The sequence below is a fragment of the Chionomys nivalis genome, chromosome 3, assembly GCF_950005125.1.
Source record: "Chionomys nivalis chromosome 3, mChiNiv1.1, whole genome shotgun sequence".
Lineage (NCBI taxonomy): Eukaryota > Metazoa > Chordata > Mammalia > Rodentia > Cricetidae > Chionomys > Chionomys nivalis.
Window position 1 is genome coordinate 108,530,434 of NC_080088.1, and position 20,810 is coordinate 108,551,243.

At 48.7% G+C, this 20,810-nt stretch overlaps 1 protein-coding gene across 1 annotated transcript in view; it reads right to left on the minus strand.

Annotated features, from left to right (window-relative positions):
• Positions 1-20,810, minus strand: part of Tmem132b (transmembrane protein 132B) — a 293,665-nt gene that overhangs the window by 195,592 nt on the left and 77,263 nt on the right. The gene's annotated exons all lie outside the window — the stretch shown is intronic.

Sequence of the window (20,810 nt, forward strand, 5' to 3'; positions counted from 1 at the left end):
ATCTTCTCTACACCATGTTCTCCCATGTCTCCTGGTCCCTGTATCTCTATTACGTCTCTCTACTGCCGTCTGTATTTTTATGATGTTTCCACTCGTGCTTTATGCCCAAAGCACTCGGGGGCTAGTTTAGAGCCTTCAATGCTGTACCCAATGCTTCACAGTGGAACTCGGTGTGTTTTCCCAAAACAGCTTAATACATCAGAGTTCCATTATATTTCTCAAGTTGACTCTTAACTTGACAGGGTCTAGAACCAGCTAGGAGACAAAGCTCTGGTATGCCTGTGAGGGGCTATCCTGATTAGGCTGAATGAAGTACAAGAACCATGCTTACTGCAGGTGGCAACCACCCCGTGGGCTGGGGTCCAGGATGGACTAAGGGGGAGAGAATGAGCCAGGCACCAGCATGCATCTCTCTCTGCTTCCTGACTGTGGATGCAACGAGACCAGCTGCCTCACACTCCTGCCGCCAGGACCTTCACGCCATTATAGACTCTACTCCTCAAACTGTGAGCCAAATCAACCCTTTCTGCCTTGAGTTGCTTTGGCCATGGCATTTTATCACAGATGTCGGAAAAGTAACTAAGACAATCGTATGCTGCAAATTCCAAACCCTGCGGTCCCAGAATGGAAAAAGTCTTGGACAAGGCAATTCAGTTTCAGTGAAGTCATCTGAATTAATCCTTTTTTATTTTTTTAATTAAAATTTCCACCTGCTCACCGTTTCCCATTTCCCTCCCCTCCTCCCAGATATTGCCCCCTCCCCCCACTTCCCTCCCCCTATCCCCACTCCTCTTCTCCTCCCCCCACTCCATTCCCCCTCCCTCTCGATACTGAAGAGCAGTCCAAATTCTCTGCCCTGCGGGAAGACGAAGGTCTTCTATCTACTTCCAGGAAGGTGAGCGTCTAAACAGGCTAAGCTCCCACAAAGCCGGTTCATGTATTAGGATCGAAACCTAATCCTTTGTCCTTGGCTTCTCATCTGCCTTCATTGTCCGCCATGCTCAGAGAGTCTAGAATCGACCCATGCTTATTCAGTCCCAGACCAGCTGGCCTTGGTGGGCTCCCAATAAATCAGTTCCACTGTCACAGTGGGTGGGTGCATCCCTCGTGGTCCTGATTTTTTGCTCATGTTCTCCCTCCTTCTGCTCCTCATTTGGACCTTAAGAGCTCAGACCGTTGCTCCAAATTGAGACTCTATCTCTACCTCGATCCATCGCCAGATGAAGGTTCTAAGGTGATATGCAAGATATTCATCAGTATAGGATAGGGTCATTTCAGGTTCCCTCTCCTTAGTTGCCCAAGGTACCAGCTGGGGACATATTCCTGGACACCTGTGAACCCCTCAAGAGTCAAGTCTCTTGCCAACCCTAAGATGGCTCCCTTAGATAGGATATATACTTCGCTGCTCCCGTATCCTTCCTTCCTATATCCCAACCATCCCAATCCCCCGAGCTCCTCCCATCCTCCCCTTCTCATGTTTCTCATCCCATTTCCCCTTTGCCCCATGCCACCTCACCCGCAAGTTCCCAGTTTTTGCCCTGCAATCTTGTCTACTTCCCCCTCTCCATGCGGATGACTATACGATGACAGTTGTCCTTATGAAAAGAAAGAGAAGGAGTCAGGGTACATACAAACACAGACAGAGGACCCTGGAAGACACGGGAGACAGCTGCCGCCAGTCAGCCAGGCAGAGATGCCCCAGAAGACACTAGATCAGCTGACACCATGACCACGACCTAAGACTTCCTGTCCAGGCTCTGGGAAAATGATTGCCAAAGTTAACTGCCCTGTGGCACTTGTTTTGGCTCCCAGAACAAAACATGGCTAGCTAGCTCAGCTGGCTATCTTTGACACCTTCCAACCTGGTATCAAATTATTCATTCAACTTTCTCATCCCACAGCCTAGACAGACTCTTGTTAGCAGGGCTGAGGCTCCGGGTGTATGCCCCAAGGTGCCTCTCAACCTTCTATATTCTACTATATAGATAATTTTCAAGTTCTCCGGAATGAACATGTGTTGCTTATTCTAAGAGAAATATTGACACTCTGCCTTTACAAAGCAAAGATATAGAATTCAATTTAAAGTGACAGACTGATCATACACGTTCCCCAGCATCCCCACAGAGCCCGGGGCAGGAACAAAGTATCAAAGCAGCAAAAGGACCTTACCCATCAGCAAGAGAGATGGAGGGGGCATGTTTGCAGATAAGGTGGGGTGGGATGTCTGGATGAGAGAGGATGTCTGCACAGTGTACATGAGGAGTCATCTTTGATGGAGTCAACCCACGTTGGGAGCTTTTACAGCAGCTGAAGATGAGCCCTTGGGGCAGCTGATCCTTTCATTGCCAACTCGGCAGGATTTTAGAATTACCTAGAAGGCACGCTTCTGGGTCTGTCCTACGGGTGTTCCCACAGAAGTTTATCAAAGGAGGAAAACACTACTCTGAGTGTGGGTGGCACCGGCACATGCCCTGGAGTCCTGGACTGAATAAGAAGGAAGGCCAGGAAGATGGTTCAACAGATAAAAGACTTTAGCCTGGCAACCCTGGAAACCCCAGGTTGATCTCTAGAGACCACATTTTAAAAGGGGGCCTGGAGAGATGGCTCAGCAGCTAGGAGCACCGGCTGCTCTTCTAGAGGACCCAGGTTCATGGATTCATTTTCCAGCACCCACATGGCAACTCACAACTGCTTGTGACTCCAGTTCCAGGGGCTCTGACACCCTCACTCAAACATGCATGCTGGCAAAACACGAATGCTCAGAAAATAAAGATAAATAAATAATTAAAAGAAAAAGAAAAAAGCCAGATGTGGTGGCATGCATCTACAATCCTAAAACTCTTCGGGAGAGATGGATGGTAGAGGCAGGAGAATCATCTAGAAGTTCAAGGGACACCTGGTGGTAAAAACCACTAGCGAGACCCTGACTTAACAAGGTGAAAGGTGAGAACCAGCCCCTGAAAACTGCCCTCTGACCCCCACATGTGCGCTGTCGCGTGCACGCATCAACCCCTCCGTCCACAGTTGATTAATTAATTACAAAGGAGTGAGCTGAGCTCCAGCATCCATGTCTCTCTGACCAGCTGCCTCCAGCTCCCGCAGCCGTGCCTTCCTCTCCACGATGGACCGCACCCTCAAATTGTGAGCCCAAATAAACCCTCCCTGCCTGTAGTTGCTCCTGTCATTCATTTTGCCACAGCAATAAGACAGTAAATAACATACTGGCTAACCCGCCAGCACCAGCTCCTTGAGGTTTGGACAGCTGTGGCCCCACTCCTAGAAAGACTCAAACCACAGGGCTCATACTTAACATAGCCAGCTGCCGTTAGCCAGGAGGAAACCAGGACGGATGGCAAACGCAGGGAGCATTAAACCCGCGTGAAAGACTTCCACGGAGCAGCAGATGTAGAAGGGTCCTCATTAAATGGATTCTATAGCTCTCCTCATGACAGGAATGCTGACCTCCTATAGACACTGTCAGCTGCTCAACGGTAGGGTGCTCTCAGGACCTCATCCTAATTTCCATTTATATTTATTCTAAATTGGGCACCTTGGAGACATTTAAGAAAGAGAGAGACACCAGCTAAACGATCCTGACAGTCCTGCTGCGGTCTGATGAGAGAGCAGATGAGGCCCACAGGGGGCGGAGAGGTTCCTAGGCAGGAGGCCCCGAGCTGCCTGTCACCTCCACTTATACACTAAGACAGTCTCTCTGTCACTTCCACCCACCAGCCATGAGGTGACCAAGTAAAGCCACCATGCAAGTCTGCGGGAGTGTCACACGGAGAGACTTCTCACTAACTGAAACAAGGCTTCCCCTTCGTTTGTTCATTACTGAACTAAAAACTGATTGCTTGGGGACTGGAAAGATGGCTCAGTGGTTAAGAGCATTGGCTGCTCTTGGAGAGGACCCAGGTTCTATCCCTAGTTCCCACATGGTGGTTCACAACCATTCCAGGGGATCAATGCCCTCTTCTGGCCTCCATGGGTACTGCATGCACATGGTGCAGATAAACTCACACAGGCACACATATGCATACACATAAAAATAATAAGTAAATTAGTAAATTTTTATATGATTTTAAGGGTATATATGATTCTTTCAAAGTTTTTGGCACATAAACATAAGGACCCAAGTTTCAATCCCCAACACCCATATAAAAAGCTAGGTGTGATAGCTTACATCTATAATCTTAGCAACAGGAGGCAGAAGTAAGAGGATCTCTGGGGCTCATTTATAGTCTCCAAGTTCAGTGAGAGACTCTGCCTCAAAAACAAGCTGAATAGTGATTGACAAAGAGGCCTAAAGTTGACCTCTGACCTCCACATGCATGTGCACACATCACACACAAAATGAATCTTTCCATTTATAATCTTCTATGTGCATATATGTATGCACATGTATGTGCCACAGCATGTGAGAGGCAGTCAGAGGACAGCTCCTTCTACCATATACGTTCTGGAGATTGAACTCAAGCCATTAGGTTTGGTGGCATTGTACCCTTACCGGCTGAGCCACCTCATCAGCCCCTCTTTTTCAAGTTATATAGGTCTTCACAGAGTTAGAACTAAGGTCAGTCAACACTGGCTTCAGGCTTCAGGCCCAGCTGGATTCGGTGTTCCCAGCACCATCTCCCCACTTGCTTAGAAATGTCCTCGAATGGCCCAGTGGGTAGATGGACTGGGATGGGGGTGTTGAATGGGCTAGTCAACAGATCAAATGACAGAGGCACACTGACCAACGTCTCACGCACATCGCGCTGATAAGAGAGGCAACCTCAGATAATAACCAACCACTCTGGCTGAAACAAGATTATCATAGATGACAGAAGAGACACCCAAGGGCCCCTTTCTTCTAGCCCTTCTGGACTGAGCAGGAAGTTGAAAAAGGCATTAGAGTAGAATGTGGGTTTCTGGCCTCGGTGTGCAAGTATCAATTCCTTGTGTTTGACGTCACCTATTCTGTGGTCATTTTACCCAAGAGGGGAAAAAAGGACACATAACATACACGTAAACAACAAATCACACTTAGCCGCTGGTTCAGGGACCCAAAGCCACTCATAGAAGCAATTTCAAAAGCCCTCTACTGTTTTCCAAAACAGGAAGCAAGCTGGGGAAGTAAGCAAAGTGAGGACATGGCCTCTCCCTACAGAGCTCCGCAGGATTTCTGAAGAGAGGCAGTGTGACCCAGGGGTCAGTCCAGGGGACCAATGTCTCTAACTACTCAGAGACCCTCCTCACATGGTCTCGCTATGTCTCCCTGATGTCCCATGACTCTCTATGTAGACAGCCTGGCCTCAGACTTGCACAGATCCTCCTCCCTCTGCCTCCCGAGTGCTGGAATTAAAGCCATGCAGCCCCATGCTCAGCTCCACCCTGCTGCAGAGGGACTTCCAGGTGGAAAGAGAAGACAGATTTAAAAACAAAAAAAAATGGGGGACCAGGCATGATGGCGCGCACACACACACACACATTTAAGCCCAGCTCTCGGGAGGAAGAGGCAGCAGGATCTCTGTGAGTTCAAGGCCAGCCTCATCTACAGAGCGAGTTCCAGGACAGCCAGAGCTACACAAAGAAACCCTGTCCCCAGGGTTCCAGAGAATGCAATGAAAGAATATATAATGTGCCTTATTAAGGGGCTAGTATCAATTTAAGTGCTGCCAGGTCTCCAGAAAGAGGAGTGCAGTGCTGGCTGGAGTCAAGGCAACTAAACGTAGCCAATGAATAAGATTTGGTAGCAACAGCCAGTGAGAAGGTTCAGCAGATAAAGTGCTTGGGACCAATCCTGACAACCTGAGTGTGATCCTTGAGACCCACACCGTAGGAAAGAATCCATTCCTGCAAGTTGTCCTCTGATCTCTACTTAAGACATTGTGGCATACATGCCCTGATACATACAAGAAAATAAATACATAAACTCATAAATGCAAAAACACACCCACATCATTTTTCTAATTACTAATACCAATATATGATTGTCACATGAATTTGTAATATAATCCTAAAGCTATTTAGAGATGTCGAAGTGGGAGCACAGAGATGTTAAGAAACTAGTCTTAGGTCACACAGCAGGGAAGGGGTGGAGCCAGCCCCCTCTAGCTGGTTCCAGATCCTAACCAAGGCAAAGAGAGGCTCAACAGAGGCCTTTAACTGATCCTATGACCCCGAAGTTTATGGGAAAGAAACCTATGAAGAAGGCGAGGAATAGACACATCGGTAGGAGCCACATCAAAAGTAAAACCACTCACTGTGAAGAATCCCAGTAGCAGGGAAAATATATCCCCAAAATCCTGCAGTCTCTTTTCCTGGAATGTCATCCAGATTGTATTGTATGTGCAGCCATGAGGTGGGAAGGAGGCGGGCGCGCAGCCACAAGCAGGTACAGGCCACAGGGGCAGCCCTGGCTGCCTGTCCTTGGCTGCCCTGACTGGGCTCACAGAACAATACCGCCACCTGCTGGCCTCAACTGTCAACACAGAGCAAAGCAGGTGCTAGGCCTGGCTTTGGAGAGTTGACTTTGGTGGTGGGGCTCTTGTCGCATAGCGCTGCTGCCCTCCCACGGGAAGCCTTTGGGCATGGCACAGCAGACCTGCGAGTCCAGTCTCTTCACGTCCCCAAAATCACAACTTGGTGGGCTTCAGGCAAAAAGGGTCACCACCCCCAGACTGGGAGGGAGGGACCAGCAAACAGTAACAAGGGACAATTCTCTGCCCTGAAGACTAATAAACACTTAACCCCGCAGGGAAACACCCATGCCCCACATCCCTGACCTGGATTTGCCACCACACACAGGGTCTTGCGATGTACTAAAGTCGTGGGCTTCTGGGTAACAGCCAGAGACAGCAGCAATGGCAGGGATGGTGACCTGCTCCCTCTGTCCATATCTCTCACCCCAAGAAGTCACAGCACAGAGTAGGAGGCATCTGCCTGCCCATCACAGTCCTCAGGGGAAATCCTGTCTGCTACATCACAGACGTCTACCCTCTGGACCACTCATTCCAACCCCAAACTAAAAAATGTTCCCTGGGTGCTAGAGAAATGACTTGGTGGTTAAGAGCACTGGCCGCTCTTCCAAAGGACTGGATTTAATTCCCAGCACCTACATAGCAATTAAGAACCATCTATAACTCCAGTTCTACGTGATCTGATGCCCTCTTCTGGTCTCTGCGGGAAATGTACACAGACTTAAACACAGGTAAAACACCCATGCGCATAGCATTAATTTTTAAAAAATAAAAACTGGCCCTGATTCCTCTTTCATGGGCCACCTGTGTGCTGAGGGGCGCCAGTAGAAGGAAACCTTTAAAAGCTAGCACCAAGAGAGCTAAGTATGGCCTGTGTTAGCAGGAGCGGTGACTTGACCCAAAGCTGCCAGGACTCTGATGGAGCAGAAGCCATGTGTCATTTCCCAGAGACCCTGGAGCTGAGTCTGGGGCCTCAGTCTTGATCCGCATTCAGACCACCCCCCCCCATACTGTCCTCCACACCCCACAAAACAGCATCGAGCTAGTACGGGCTACACAGTTGCCCAGACAACAGAACATCAGAATGGGCTCCGATTTGGGCTCGCGCCATCTTTATTGTAAGCAGGTCATCAGAGAGAGTGTGAAGTTTCTGCAGCCAAATCCGAAGTCCTGAAGTGGGCACCTCTGAGCCTGGACCTACTCAATCAAGGCAAGAGAGCAGAGCACGCATGCGTCCCGTGGCTCTCAAAGGTGTGGGAAGAGGCCAGACTCCAGGCCCTCCAGAGTCCTTTGCTCAGCTTAGGCGTTCGTAAATTGCCTCTCCCGGGATCTGTCTCTTTTCTCTCCCTTTGGGAAAATCTTGGTAATAAAGGGGACGTGGGACCCCTCCCCCTATTCAGGACGTTTAAGGGACTTGAAGCCTAGCAAGATGGTTCAGCAGGCAAAGGTGCTTGCTCCCAAATCTGGAGATCTGAGTTCGATCCCCGCGGGCTCTACAAGGTAGGAGGAGAAAACCCACTCCTGGAAGTTGTGCTCTGGTTTCCATACTTGTGTTGTGGTACAGACATCATCACACACACACACACACACACGTGTAATAAAATTAAAGATTAAGAGTCAAAACGATCTGGTCTATGAAGTGAGTTCCAGAACAGCCAGGACTGTTAAACAGAAAAACCCCGTCTCAAGGGAGAAAAGGAGAGAGAGGGCCAAAACGAGGGAAGGCTGCGCAGGGCTGTCCTGCCTTTCTGCCTGGTCTGGGGGTGTTGCGCATGGCCACGTCTCCTAAGCCTAGCTGCTTCCCTGATGGAATGAGAATCTAAGGCTTCTGTGGGCAGGGTTCTAGCTAGCTCCGTGCTGGCCTTCTGTTTTTTATGTGCCCTCAAACGTGGGGAAAGTGAGCAAGAGACAGCTGTGTTCCCAGAATTCATCCACAGCACCCGGTGTGCCAGAAAATAAGTGTGGGATGGGGACCCAGGCTGCAACGTCTGCCGCCAGTCACCAGTATTCTCCGCTGAAATGACCTCAGAGAGCCCCATTTCATATTTCAAGCTGGTACCGTCTACCCAGCAGGCACAGGGCAGGAACTGGTTCAGAAGAATTTGGTCAGAACCCCATTTGAGTTGAGCTCCAAAAGCAGCCCACCGCCCTTCCCAGGCTGATGGAGATCTGAAACCCTGGGCGACTCTACATGCAATAGCTATGTGGATGCACTTCATTCAGAGCTCTCGGGGAGCAAAATTTTACAATGGCCATCTAAAATTAAAGCATCTGGCCTTGAAGAGACTGTTCCCACTTCTCGGTGCCCTTCTTGGGAAGTTCCTTGTCCAGATGTGAAAGGCCACACTCAGGACTCCTTCTGGAATGAATCTTTACATCAGCAGCCGCGGAGGTTAAGTGTCCACAGGCTGGAGGCGGGTGCTCTGGTTCTAACGGAGCTTTTGGAAGCTGAGCCCAGCTCACCCTCTGCCTACGACAGATATGGTTCACAGTAGGCAACCCTGCAACACTGAAAAGCTAAGAGTCACAGTGATGTTAAGAAGAAATGAAGGCAAGGGTTTTTAGTTGTTGTTGTTTGTCTGTTTCTTCTGTGCCAGCTAACGACTAGAGAAGCCATACATGTCACAGGCCAGATGTGTGATGGATTGCACAATCACAGCTCTCAAAAACATTGCAGGCCCCATGATAAAAATAATGTACAGAGGAGAATTACCTGATACTATATGTCAGTGCAAACTAAACTATATACAGAATATATGTGGAAAACGTGTGTGTGTGTGTGCAAGGAGGCATAGAAAATGCACTGATATGCTTTTCATGTGTAAAATATCTCTAAACACAGGGAAGGGGTCTAATATTGACTGACTATAAGAAAAAAACACAGTGGCTAAGGTTGGATAGGGTTTGCTTTTCTTCAAAATTACATTTATAGTCTGAATTAGAACCATATGCATGTATCATGGCTTTAACTATGTGAACAGGCTTGCCGACATTTGCTTTACAGACCACAAAATGCACCCACGTAGTCCACGGACCCCATCGCTATCACCCAGCATAAACCCTGGGTCAGCGCCCAGTCTGGCACCTCTCACCTGGTGTGATTACCTACAAGACCCTCTGCTCTGATTGTCTTTCCTATCACTGTGATAAAAACACCCCTGCAGATCCATATTGGAAAGGAAGAAGTTAAGTTTTCATTATTTGCAGATGATATGATAGTATACATAAGCGACCCCAAAAACTCTACCAAAGAACTCCTACAGCTGATAAACACCTTTGGTAATGTGGCAGGATACAAAATCAACTCCAAAAAATCAGTTGCCTTCCTATACACTAAGGATAAGGAAGCAGAGAGGGAAATTAGAGAAGCATCTCCTTTCACGATAGCCACAAATAGCATAAAATATCTTGAGGTAACTCTGACCAAGGAAGTGAAAGATCTATTTGGCAAGAACTTTAAGTCTTTGAAGAAAGAAATTGAAGAGGACACCAGAAAATGGAAGGACCTCCCTTGCTCTTGGATTGGGAGGATCAACATAGTAAAAATGGCAATTCTACCAAAAGCAATCTATAGATTCAACGCAATCCCCATCAAAATCCCATCAAAATTCTTCACAGATCTGGAGAAGACAATAATCAACTTTATATGGAAAAACAAAAAACCCAGGATAGCCAAAACAATCTTATACAATAAAGGATCGTCTGGAGGCATTACCATCCCTGACTTCAAACTCTATTACAGAGCTACAGTACTGAAAACAGCTTGGTACTGGCATAAAAACAGAGAAGTCGACCAATGGAATAGAATAGAAGACCCTGACTTTAGCCCACAAGCCTATGAACACCTGATTTTCGATAAAGGAGCTAAAAGTATACAATGGAAAAAAGAGAGCATCTTCAACAAATTGTGCTGGCAAAACTGGATGTCAATCTGTAGAAGAATGAAAATAGATCCATATGTATCACCATGCACAAAACTCAAGTCCAAATGGATTAAAGACCTCAATATCAGTCCAAACACACTGAACCTGATAGAAGAGAAAGTGGGAAGTACTCTACAACACATGGGCACAGGAGAACACTTCCTACGTATAACCCCAGCAGCACAAACACTAAGGACATCATTGAATAAATGGGACCTCCTGAGACTGAGAAGCTTCTGTAAAGCAAAGGACACTGTCACTAAGACAGAAAGGCAACCCACTGACTGGGAGAAGATCTTCACCAACCCCGCAACTGACAAAGGTCTGATATCCAAAATATATAAAGAACTCAAGAAATTAGACCGTAAAAGGTTAATCAATCCAATTATAAAATGGAGCACTGAGCTGAACAGAGACTTTTCAACAGAAGAAGTTCAAATGGCCAAAAGACACTTAAGATCGTGCTCAACTTCCTTAGCAATCAGGGAAATGCAAATCAAGACAACATTAAGATACCATCTTACACCTGTCAGAATGGCTAAAATCAAAAACACCAATGATAGCCTCTGCTGGAGAGGTTGTGGAGAAAGGGGCACTCTCATCCATTGCTGGTGGGAATGCAAACTTGTGCAACCACTTTGGAAAGCAGTGTGGCGGTTTCTCAGGAAAGTCGGGTTCAACCTACCTCTCGACCCAGCAATACCACTATTGGGAATATACCCAAGAGATGCCCAAACATACAGCAAAAGTATATGCTCAACTATGTTCATAGCAGCATTGTTTGTAATAGCCAGAACCTGGAAACAACCTAGATGTCCTTCAATGGAAGAATGGATGAAGAAAGTATGGAATATATACATATTAGAGTACTACTCAGCAGTAAAAAACAATGACTTCTTGAATTTTGCATACAAATGGACGGAAATAGAAAACACTATCCTGAGTGAGGTAAGCCAGACCCAAAAAGAGGAACATGGGATGTACTCACTCATATTTGGTTTCTAGCCATAAATAAAGGACATTGAGGCTATAATTCGTGATTCTAGAGAAGCTAAATAAGAAGGTGAACCCAAAGAAAAACATTTAAGCATCCTCCTGAATATTAACCTTCATCAGGCGATGAAAGAAGACAGAGACAGAGACCAACATTGGAGCACTGGACTGAAGTCTCACGATCCAAAGGAGGAGCAAAAGGAGAGTGAGCACGAGCAAGGAACTCAGGACCGCGAGGGGTGCACCCACACACTGAGGCAATGGGGATGTTCTATCGGGAACTCACCAAGGCCAGCTGGCCGGGGTCTGAAAAAGCATGGGACAAAACCGGTCTCGCTGAACATAACGGACAATGAGGACTACTGAGAACTGAAGAACAATGGCAATGGGTTCTTGATCCTATTGCACGTAATGGCTTTGTGGGAGCCCAGGTAGTTTGGAAGCTCACCTTAATAGACCTGGATGGAGGTGGGTGGTCCTTGGACCTCCCACAGGGCAGAGAAACCTGCTTGCTCTTTGGGCTGAGGAGGGAGGAAGACTTGATTGGGGGAGGGGGAGGGAATGGGAGGTGGTGGCGGGGAAGAGGCAGAAATCTTTAATAATTAAATTAATTAATTAATAAAAAAATAAAAAAAAACACCCCTGCAAAAAATCAGCTTAGGGGAGACAGGGTTTATCTTAGCACACACTTCCAGACAACAGTCCACCCAAGTCACCGTGACAAGACCTAGAAGCCTCTGGTCACAGGACATCCACAGCCAAGAGCAGAGAAATGAATCCTGCCTGTTGCTTGCTTGCTCTTGGCTAGATTCCTTCTCTCTCATACTGTCCATGGCTCCCTGTCTAGGGAATAGTGCCTCCCACGAGGGACTGGGTCTTCCTGCATTGATTAACTATCAAGATAATCCCCCACAGAGATTCCCACCATGGGCCAACCTGATCTAAATCATTCCTCATTAAGACTCTAAATGAGGAGAATTGAGGTTTTATCACGTTGACAGTTAAACCTAACCAGCACACACAACACATTCACGGGCTCAACAGGTGTGTTCATGCCTCTGTCACATGATATACAATTGTGTTATCTCCAGTTTGAGGTGATGGAGAGCAGCACTGTCAGGAGCCTGTGCGCCCATGCCTCCATTTCCTTCAGGCAGATTTAGAAGTAGAAGGGCCAGGTCCTGTGGCAGAGGTGCATTGTGAGAAACTGCCAACTGTTCTCAAAACCACTTCACCATTTTACACCCAACACCCACCGAGAGGAATGTCACTTGGCTGCATCCTCACCAACACTCGATACTATCACTGCTTGTTTCTGTCACCCCATCAGCTTCACAGTGGGATGCTAAGCCTTGGTTTGAATTTGCCTTCCCCTGGTGACTAACGGTGTGGGGATCTAACTGTAAACATTTGATTAGTAACTATACTACAGACACAGAAAAACCACAACCTCCAGGTTCTCTCCCCCAAATCAAACAGCCCTGCGTCAGTATTCCTTTGGTCTCCTCTCCTAGGCTCCTGATTCCTACGTTATGGAGCAGTATACAGCATGGTATTCTGGATGTCGTGGGACCACTGGTGACAGCCCCCAAGCCAGACACATCACTGTCTCCCAGCTATAGTGGTTTGAACAAGAAATACCCCCACAGGCACATGTAGTCAAACACTTGGTCTCCAGCAGGTGGCACTGTTTGAGGAGGTTATGGAACCTTGAAGAGGTGATGACTTGCTGGAGGAAGTATGTCACTAGGGGTGGACTTTGAGAATCTATATCCTCACCCTACTTCCTGTTCTTTCTATTTCCTATAAGTAGTTCGAGATGACGTCTCCCAGCTTCCTGTTTTGGCTGCCGTGCCTCCCTCGCCATGGTGAGCTCTTGCTGGAACTGTAGGCCCCAATAACCTCTTTCTTCTATAAGCTGCCTTGGTCATGGCTTTTATCGCAGCATCTGAAGAGCACCCAATCCAGGCAACTTGGACTTGTAACTGAAAGACTGTGTGTATCTCTATTCCCATGACCACACCTCCAGGGTCCCTAGATATGTGTAAGGCCTGGATCCTGAAGATAAGTTCCATGGGGTCACAGCAGCAGCTCATGATGTTTAAATGTATTCATCTCCATATAAGTCACCCAAAGAGGCAGGGCTCAGCTGGCTACCACTCACAGACTCCCCACTGCAGACAAGGACAGGAGGGAAACTCGAGCAGGGTACGCAGTAAACAGACCACCTCTTCTAGCTCAGTTCCCCCCCACCATTCCACCACAGCCAAGCCACCAGGCCCCTCTGATGCCCCCCACATCCTGCAACAGGCCAGCTCTACCTGCTAATGGAAGCCGACTGTCTCGAAGCTGGCTGATAAATCTTATTAAAGCAATCCCTCCCTGAACCCAGACTATTACAGCCACCCTTATGGTAGAATAAAAATTAATTTTCTCAGCTATAATAAGAACGATAAGAATGAATCACTTGGGACCAAATAAAGATTACAATTAGCACCAACAGAATAAATCGAAGTTTAACGTGGGCCAGCTGTGGATTTGCTCCGATTTTCTCTCCATTGCCTGTAAAGGCATCTGCAGAGAATGGCCTCTCTCATGAGCCCTGCAGATACAGTGGCTGTGTGAAGTTCCTGGGAGGAAAGGATGGGCTGTTTAGAGGGCACAGAGGCCAAAAGCTCAAAGGGCACAGAGGTCAAAGGCTCAGAGGGCACAGAGGCCAAAATCTCGGAGGGCACAGAGGCAAAAGGCTCAGGGGACACAGAGGTCAAAGGCTCAGAGGGCACAGAGACCAAAAGCTCAGAGGGCACAGAGGCCTTGGGAGAGTCCAGGGAAAGGAGAGAAGGTGCTGTTGAGGACAATCATGCTATGGAGAAAGTGGACCTGTGTCGTCACTGAGTCATTCAGCATAGGGGCTTCTCCTTGGGAACTTCCTCCTCCTCATCATCATCCTCTTCTCCCTCCTTCCCTTACCCATCTTCCCTCTTCTCCCCCTCCTTCCCTTCTTCCTCCTACCTCTCCTCCTCTCCCTCCTACCCATCCTCCTTCTCCTTCCTGTGGGAGCCTACAGTTTTAAATCCATTCCATCTTGACTAAAGGTCAGAGAGTTCAAACCTATTCTTGCTCCTCAAGGACAAATAACAAGATGTTTGGCCAAAGATGTGGCTACGGGATGTCCTGCTGCTCAAGGACCAGACAATAGGATGCTTGACATTGAGCGTGGTTACTTGGAGTTTTGAGATGTAAGGAAGTAATTATGCTTATTTGTTCCTTATATCATGAGAAGGATGTCTTCTGTCCTCTCCTTTTGATTGGAGTATATACGGACTTTGAGTAATAAACTTGAGACTGTTGCCAGTATTCACTGTAAGCCCTCCCAGCTCTATCTTCTGTCTCTTGTCTCTCTCTTAATCCTCACTCCCTTTTCAAGAACACGTGAACAAGTCGGCAGTTCTGACACGTCCCCCTTCCCTCCACAGTGAGTCTCACCTCAGTGACCCACAGCTGGGCAGAGATGCAGTGAAGCCAGTTACAGCCCATAGCATCTCTGTTTGAAATACTCGCCCAGGGCTGGGGAGATTGCTCAGTCTGTGCTAGCTACTTAGGCATAAGGACGGGAGTTTGAGCCTCCATTCCTATGAGAAAGGGGGCATTGGAGTGCGAGATGGGCATAGCTGGTAATTCTAGTACTGACAAGGGTACCTAGTGCTCACTGGCTGGCCAGCATAGACTAATGCCCAGTTTATAGAAGCTAGAGAAACCCCATGGGAGCCTTTTAGGTAGAGGCCTGAGAGAGGCCTGGAAGCTTCCAGTGACCAAAAGAAACTGTCTCCACCTGCCACATGCCCATCTGTGCCTGACATGGCCACAAGTGTTGTGTGTACTGACTGTTACCCTCTCCACAGCTCTGGATGTAACTGAAAATTTTGCTCTATGTGGGAACTGAGGACTGGAGACATTGTGCCATTCCCACAGTCACACAAGGCCAAGACAGTCTAAATCTGAAACCAACTGGACATGCTCCTGCCTCCACACTGCACTGTCCTACCACCCCTTGGGACTCTCCTTGGAAATCCCAATGGGAAGAAGCTAAGCTAGTGACTGACTGGTGGATAACAATGGCTCGAGGGGTCACCTAAGTATGTGATCGGTCGGATAGATGGGTGCAACTCCCCAAGGCCACGACCTGTACAGTTCTGTCCTGAATATTCCCTGCCTCATTCCTGGAGTTGGTGAGTTTGCAACCCCAGGGAGCGCCTTCCCGAGCCAATATAAAGGACATTAGGGAGCACCCAAGCCACAACCTTCAGGAAACCCACCCTTGGAACCATACCTAAACAGCCTGTGAGGACAGCGAGGCAATCAGCATCCACCCTTACCCCTGTCCTGGCTCCCACGGGACACCAGCACCTCAGCCACCCAGGCAGCGATGCCAACCAGAGCCACGGCGCACAAAAGAGACATTTCTCCGCTAATTTTGATTTTAATCTCTGAAGGAAGTGAGCTGCAACCTGGGTAGTCATTAGCAGAGAAGAAAGCACCTCTCATCCAAACCCCTAACTCCTGGTGCCCGCTGGAAAATGATCGCTGTTCATGGCAGCTTCACTAATTTGAGCTAGAAGAAAAGGTCTTTGTGCCTCCTATACAAGGTTCACGACCTCATTCCCCGTTCCCAGCTTCCCCATGTGAGCCTGCCTGGCTCTGGCTCTGAGAAGAAACAGGGCTGAGCCCCTCAGGAGACTCCGTGTGCAGAAGATGCCCACTCTGTGCAGGGCAAGGTGCCCTCAGGGAAACCCCGTACCACCACTGGGGACCGAGGTGTCATTGGCTCGTTCCTGTTCCTTGCCCTGGGTAGAGGCATTTTCTGCTTGCAAATGAGGCTCTGAGCAGGAAAGAGAGAGGAGGAAAGAGAAAGGCCTCCCAGCTGCTGTCTGTGGCAGATATCAAGCTCAGCAGAGTTCCCAATTACAGCGTGCAGCCTTCACTGGTGATTCTTGTCAAAATACCCATATCCCAGCAAGTGAGGCCTTGTGCACAGATTCAGACGCTTACCCGGGAAGGAGCGGGGCTGGGCAAGCTCAGCTGGCAAAGGTGTTTCCTACCAACCTGGCTGATGACCTAAATTCAATGCCCAGAACCAGCATGGTAGGGGGGGAGAACTGAGTCTCCAAAGGTCAGCCTCTGGCCTCCACGTTCGAGCCCCTCCCTTCTCTGGGCACATGGATGGCCACTGACATCAGATGATTCAGTCTTTCTACCTGGACTCAAAACCAGTGACTCTGCAGGAAGTTTCAGAACCTCATGACTGCCCAAGGACTGGGGACCTGAGTCTCTGCCTCTCTGGTGTGCATAACAGCCGTGGTTGGACTGCCCGGCTCCTCCATCTGTAAGCCAGTCTGCTCAATCCCTTTTGAGGTAGACGTGCAAGTTTGGAGGTGGCATATTCTGTGGGGCATGTGGGGTGTATGTGTGTGTTGTATTATACATGTCTGCATGTGTGAGAGCACGTGTGTGTTATACATGTTTGTGTGTGGGCACGTGTGTGTTATACATTTCTGCATGTGTGTGGGCATGTGAGTGTTACATGTGTCTGCATGTGTGTGGGGGCATGTGTATGTGTTTTACGTGTCTGCATGGGCACATGTGTGGGCACGTGTGTGTGTGTGGTGCACATGCATGTGGAAGCTGGAAGTTGACGTCAAGAATCCTCCTTCATCACTCTTCCACCTCGTTCACGGAAGCAGGATCTCTCAGTCAAACTCACAGCCAGCCAATATGGCGCGTCTGGCTAGCCAGCTTGCCCTAGGGATTCCCTGTCTCTGCCCTCCAAGGCTAGAATTACAGGAAGCCACCACACCCACCTAGCATTTATGCGGGTTCTCGGGACCAAGCTCTGGTTCTCTCTCTTTCATGGAAAGCTCTTTCACCACGGAGTCATTTCCCCAGCCCCTATTCTGCCATTTCTTGGACAGCTGCCCCAAAGTGACATTCAACCATCCACAGGGCTTCATCATCTGTGTCATCCGTCAGCCCAGCACACAGAGTAGAAGCCAGCCTCTACAAGATGTGGCCCAGCCTGGGCTCTGTGCATGCTGCCAGCCCCACCCCACTAGCCCTGAGTGCCCCCCAGGCCCGCCCAGTCCTCCATGCCCCAGAGACGATCTTGTCAATCTCTAAGCACAAGGAGTTCAAGCCGTACGGCTTGAAGGAAAGGCTCAGCCCAGGGTTGGAACATGAACCGTACCAGATGATCCCAGAACAGCTCCTGCCAGGCAGCAGGAAAGTGCTCCAAAGCAGATGGGGACACAGTCATGGCGGTGAGGCTGCTGGAACGAGTGGTTTCTGCCCAAGGATGGGATGACTTTGAGTATCTGACATCTAATGACAAGTGACTCACAGGAGGACGCACATCAGATCCACAAAGAAGGGGTCACAGACCTGGCTGGACAACCCAAGAGAGCTGAAGCATTGCCCAGCAACCAGGTTAAGGACTGGATCCGGGAGAAGCTGTGTTATAGAGGTGGGTTACCACGTTTTCCTCTTTACAACACTCCCCTTGACTCCCTATTGCCTGTCCTGGAGATAGCACCTGCCTTCTCAGATCTTGCTGCCCTCCTGGACACCAGCAGCCTAGCACTCCCATCTGAAGCATCCTCCTGTCTCACACTCTTACCCACAGCAAGCGGAAGGACAGAATTGCTGAACATGACAACCATGTGTGCTTTTCTCATGTAAGATTTTTTCACAGATATTTAAATTGATTTCAATCCCAACTGAGGCCTGGGGAGACAGCTCAGTCAGCAGCCTGTTTGCCTTGCGAGCAAGAGAACCAGAATTCCATCCCCAGAACCCATGTCAAAAGAGCCAGCCATAAACTGGGCATGGTGACACACGCCTTTAGTCCCAGCACTTAGAAGGCAGAGATGGATGGATCTCTGTGAGTTTGAGGTCAGTCTGGTCTACAGAATGAGTTCTTGGACAGTCAGAGCTACATAGAGAAGCCTTACCTCAAACAAACAAACAAAAAACAAAAAGCCAGGCATGGTGACACAATTTTGTAATCCCATGCCGGGCGGTGGTGGCGCACACCTTTAATCCCAGCACTCGGGAGGCGGAGGCAGGCGGATCTCTGTGAGTTCGAGGCCAGCCTGGTCTACAAGAGCTAGTTCCAGGACAGGCACCAAAGCTACAGAGAAACCCTGCCTCGAAAAAAAAAAAAAAAAAAAAAAAAAAATTTGTAATCCCAGCACTGGGAAGGTATATGCGTGGCAGAGGTTGGTGGCATGTCTTCTTCTATTGCTCTCTGCATTACTTTTTAAGACAGGTTCTCTCACTAAACCTGAGGTTTGCCAATTCTGCTAGAATGGCTGGCCGGCAAGCTCCAAGAATCCCCTTAGCCCCCAGCCTGGGGTTACAGGCATACACAACCATCCCCAGCTTTCAGATGGGTGCTGGAGATCCAAACCTGGGTCCTCCCACTTGCATGGTTAGTGTTTTACCCACATCTCCCCAGCCCCCAGAGGGTCTTTTTATTGGAGCTTCTGGAAGCCCTGGAGACTGGTATGCAGCATTAAACGGCCCCAGACTCGGGGACTCGGGGACTCGGTACCCGGCTGCAACCATGACATCATCTTTCATTTATAAAATTGCTCCACTCACACCTGACTCACGGAGACATCCGAGACCATTTCTTAAACCAACAAGCCCATCAGCAGACGGACAGAAGGTGCCCTGAAGCCTCCACCCTAGATAAGACCCACAGCGAATGCCAAGGGAGGGAGAAGGACAGGGTGCTTCTCTGTGCACTGGCTACTGTTGCCATGGCAACGAGGGACCACTGGGAGACAGCTCCATGGGCCCCATGGTCAGAGCTTCCGGAATAGGACCTGGCTTCCATCAGGGTGGGGTTTGGTGGATCTAAGGAGAGGAATTGCAGGTACCTGGGAGCGAACCCACTCTTCAGAGCTTCCTCAAAGGTTTCATGCCTTAGTTTCCCCACCTATAAAATGTAAAATGTAAGGCAAGGCATGTGGTGGGAGTTTAAGAGATGAGAGGGGAATCCAACGTCGGGGATTCTGCTGCAGCACAGACTTGGCCCATGCAGCCATCTTGGTGCAGGTGTCTCACCAAGACATCATGCTGAATCCGTGTATAAGACTAAAGACAGACACGACTTCAAGTGGATGGTGCTGTCCACACGAAGATGTGGTCCCACGCTGCAGATCCTCTTTTATTGGGCTTTACACGCTCCCATGGAAGGGGGCCAACATGCCCTTCCTGAAGGCTGGATGGTCCCAGGACTGCAGTGGAAGAGACTCCTGGTGATGTGGGGCTCGGGCCTCAAAACAACGCATCCCCCATCTGGCCAGGACACTCACTTTTGCTTGCTATGAGTCACCAAGTTGTGAGGAAGCTAGAAACCTGGGGGAGACACAGGGAACCCCAGCCCAGCCAAGGACCCACCAGACACTCAAGTGTACCTGAGGATGACTTCCTTCAGCTGTTTCAGAGGACAAAAACAGAGGACACTGCCCCTGACACACCCTACCCTGGGGCAAGATTTAAAAAAAAAAAAGAAGGAAGGAAGGAAGGAAGGAAGGAAGGAAGAAAGAAAGAAAGAAAGAAAGAAAGAAAGAAAGAAAGAAAGAAAGAAAGAAAGAAAAAACTTCTCTGAATTAGGAAGTCAGAGTCAATCTGTGGAGACCAGAGAGATGGCTCAGTGGTCAAGAGCTAATCTTGCTCTTACAGAGAACCCGAGTTCAGTTCCCACCACCCACACGACAACTCCCAACCACTTGTAACTCTAGATACAGGGGATCTGACTCCCCCTTCTAGTCTCCAAAGTATACAGACACACATGCAGGCAAGACACTCCCCCTACCAAAAAAAAAAAAAAACCCACATAAAAAGAAAATCATCATTTTTTAAAGACGACAATCTGGGCATGTCATAGCACACAACACCTCTTCCCCAGAATGGATATCTAAGGACAAAAGGCCATGTCTGAACTTCCCCACATGCCACTCAGGAAACAATGGTAGCATGGATAACACGTGACACAGGAGTCAAAGAAGCGGGTGGCAGAGCATGGGGCATTCCATCTTGACACGCCTTGGCAACAGGAAGAACCAAGCTCACACAAAAGCAAGATAGCAGATAGTCATTCTGCCCATAAAGGAGCAAGGACTTGACAGGAAGAAGAGGGTAGACTAGACAATGTTTCCTTTTTTGTTTTGTTGTTTTCTACACAGGGTTTCTCTGTGTAACCCTAGTTGTCCTGGAACTAGCTCTGTAGACCAGGCTGGCCTCGAGCTCACAGAGATCCGCCTGCCTCTGCCTCCCGAGTGCTGGGATTAAAGGTGTGCGCCACCACCGCACAGCTGTCCTTTTCTAAGGTAGGTTCTATATCTAAGAAAAGGCAGAGGGTTCTGGT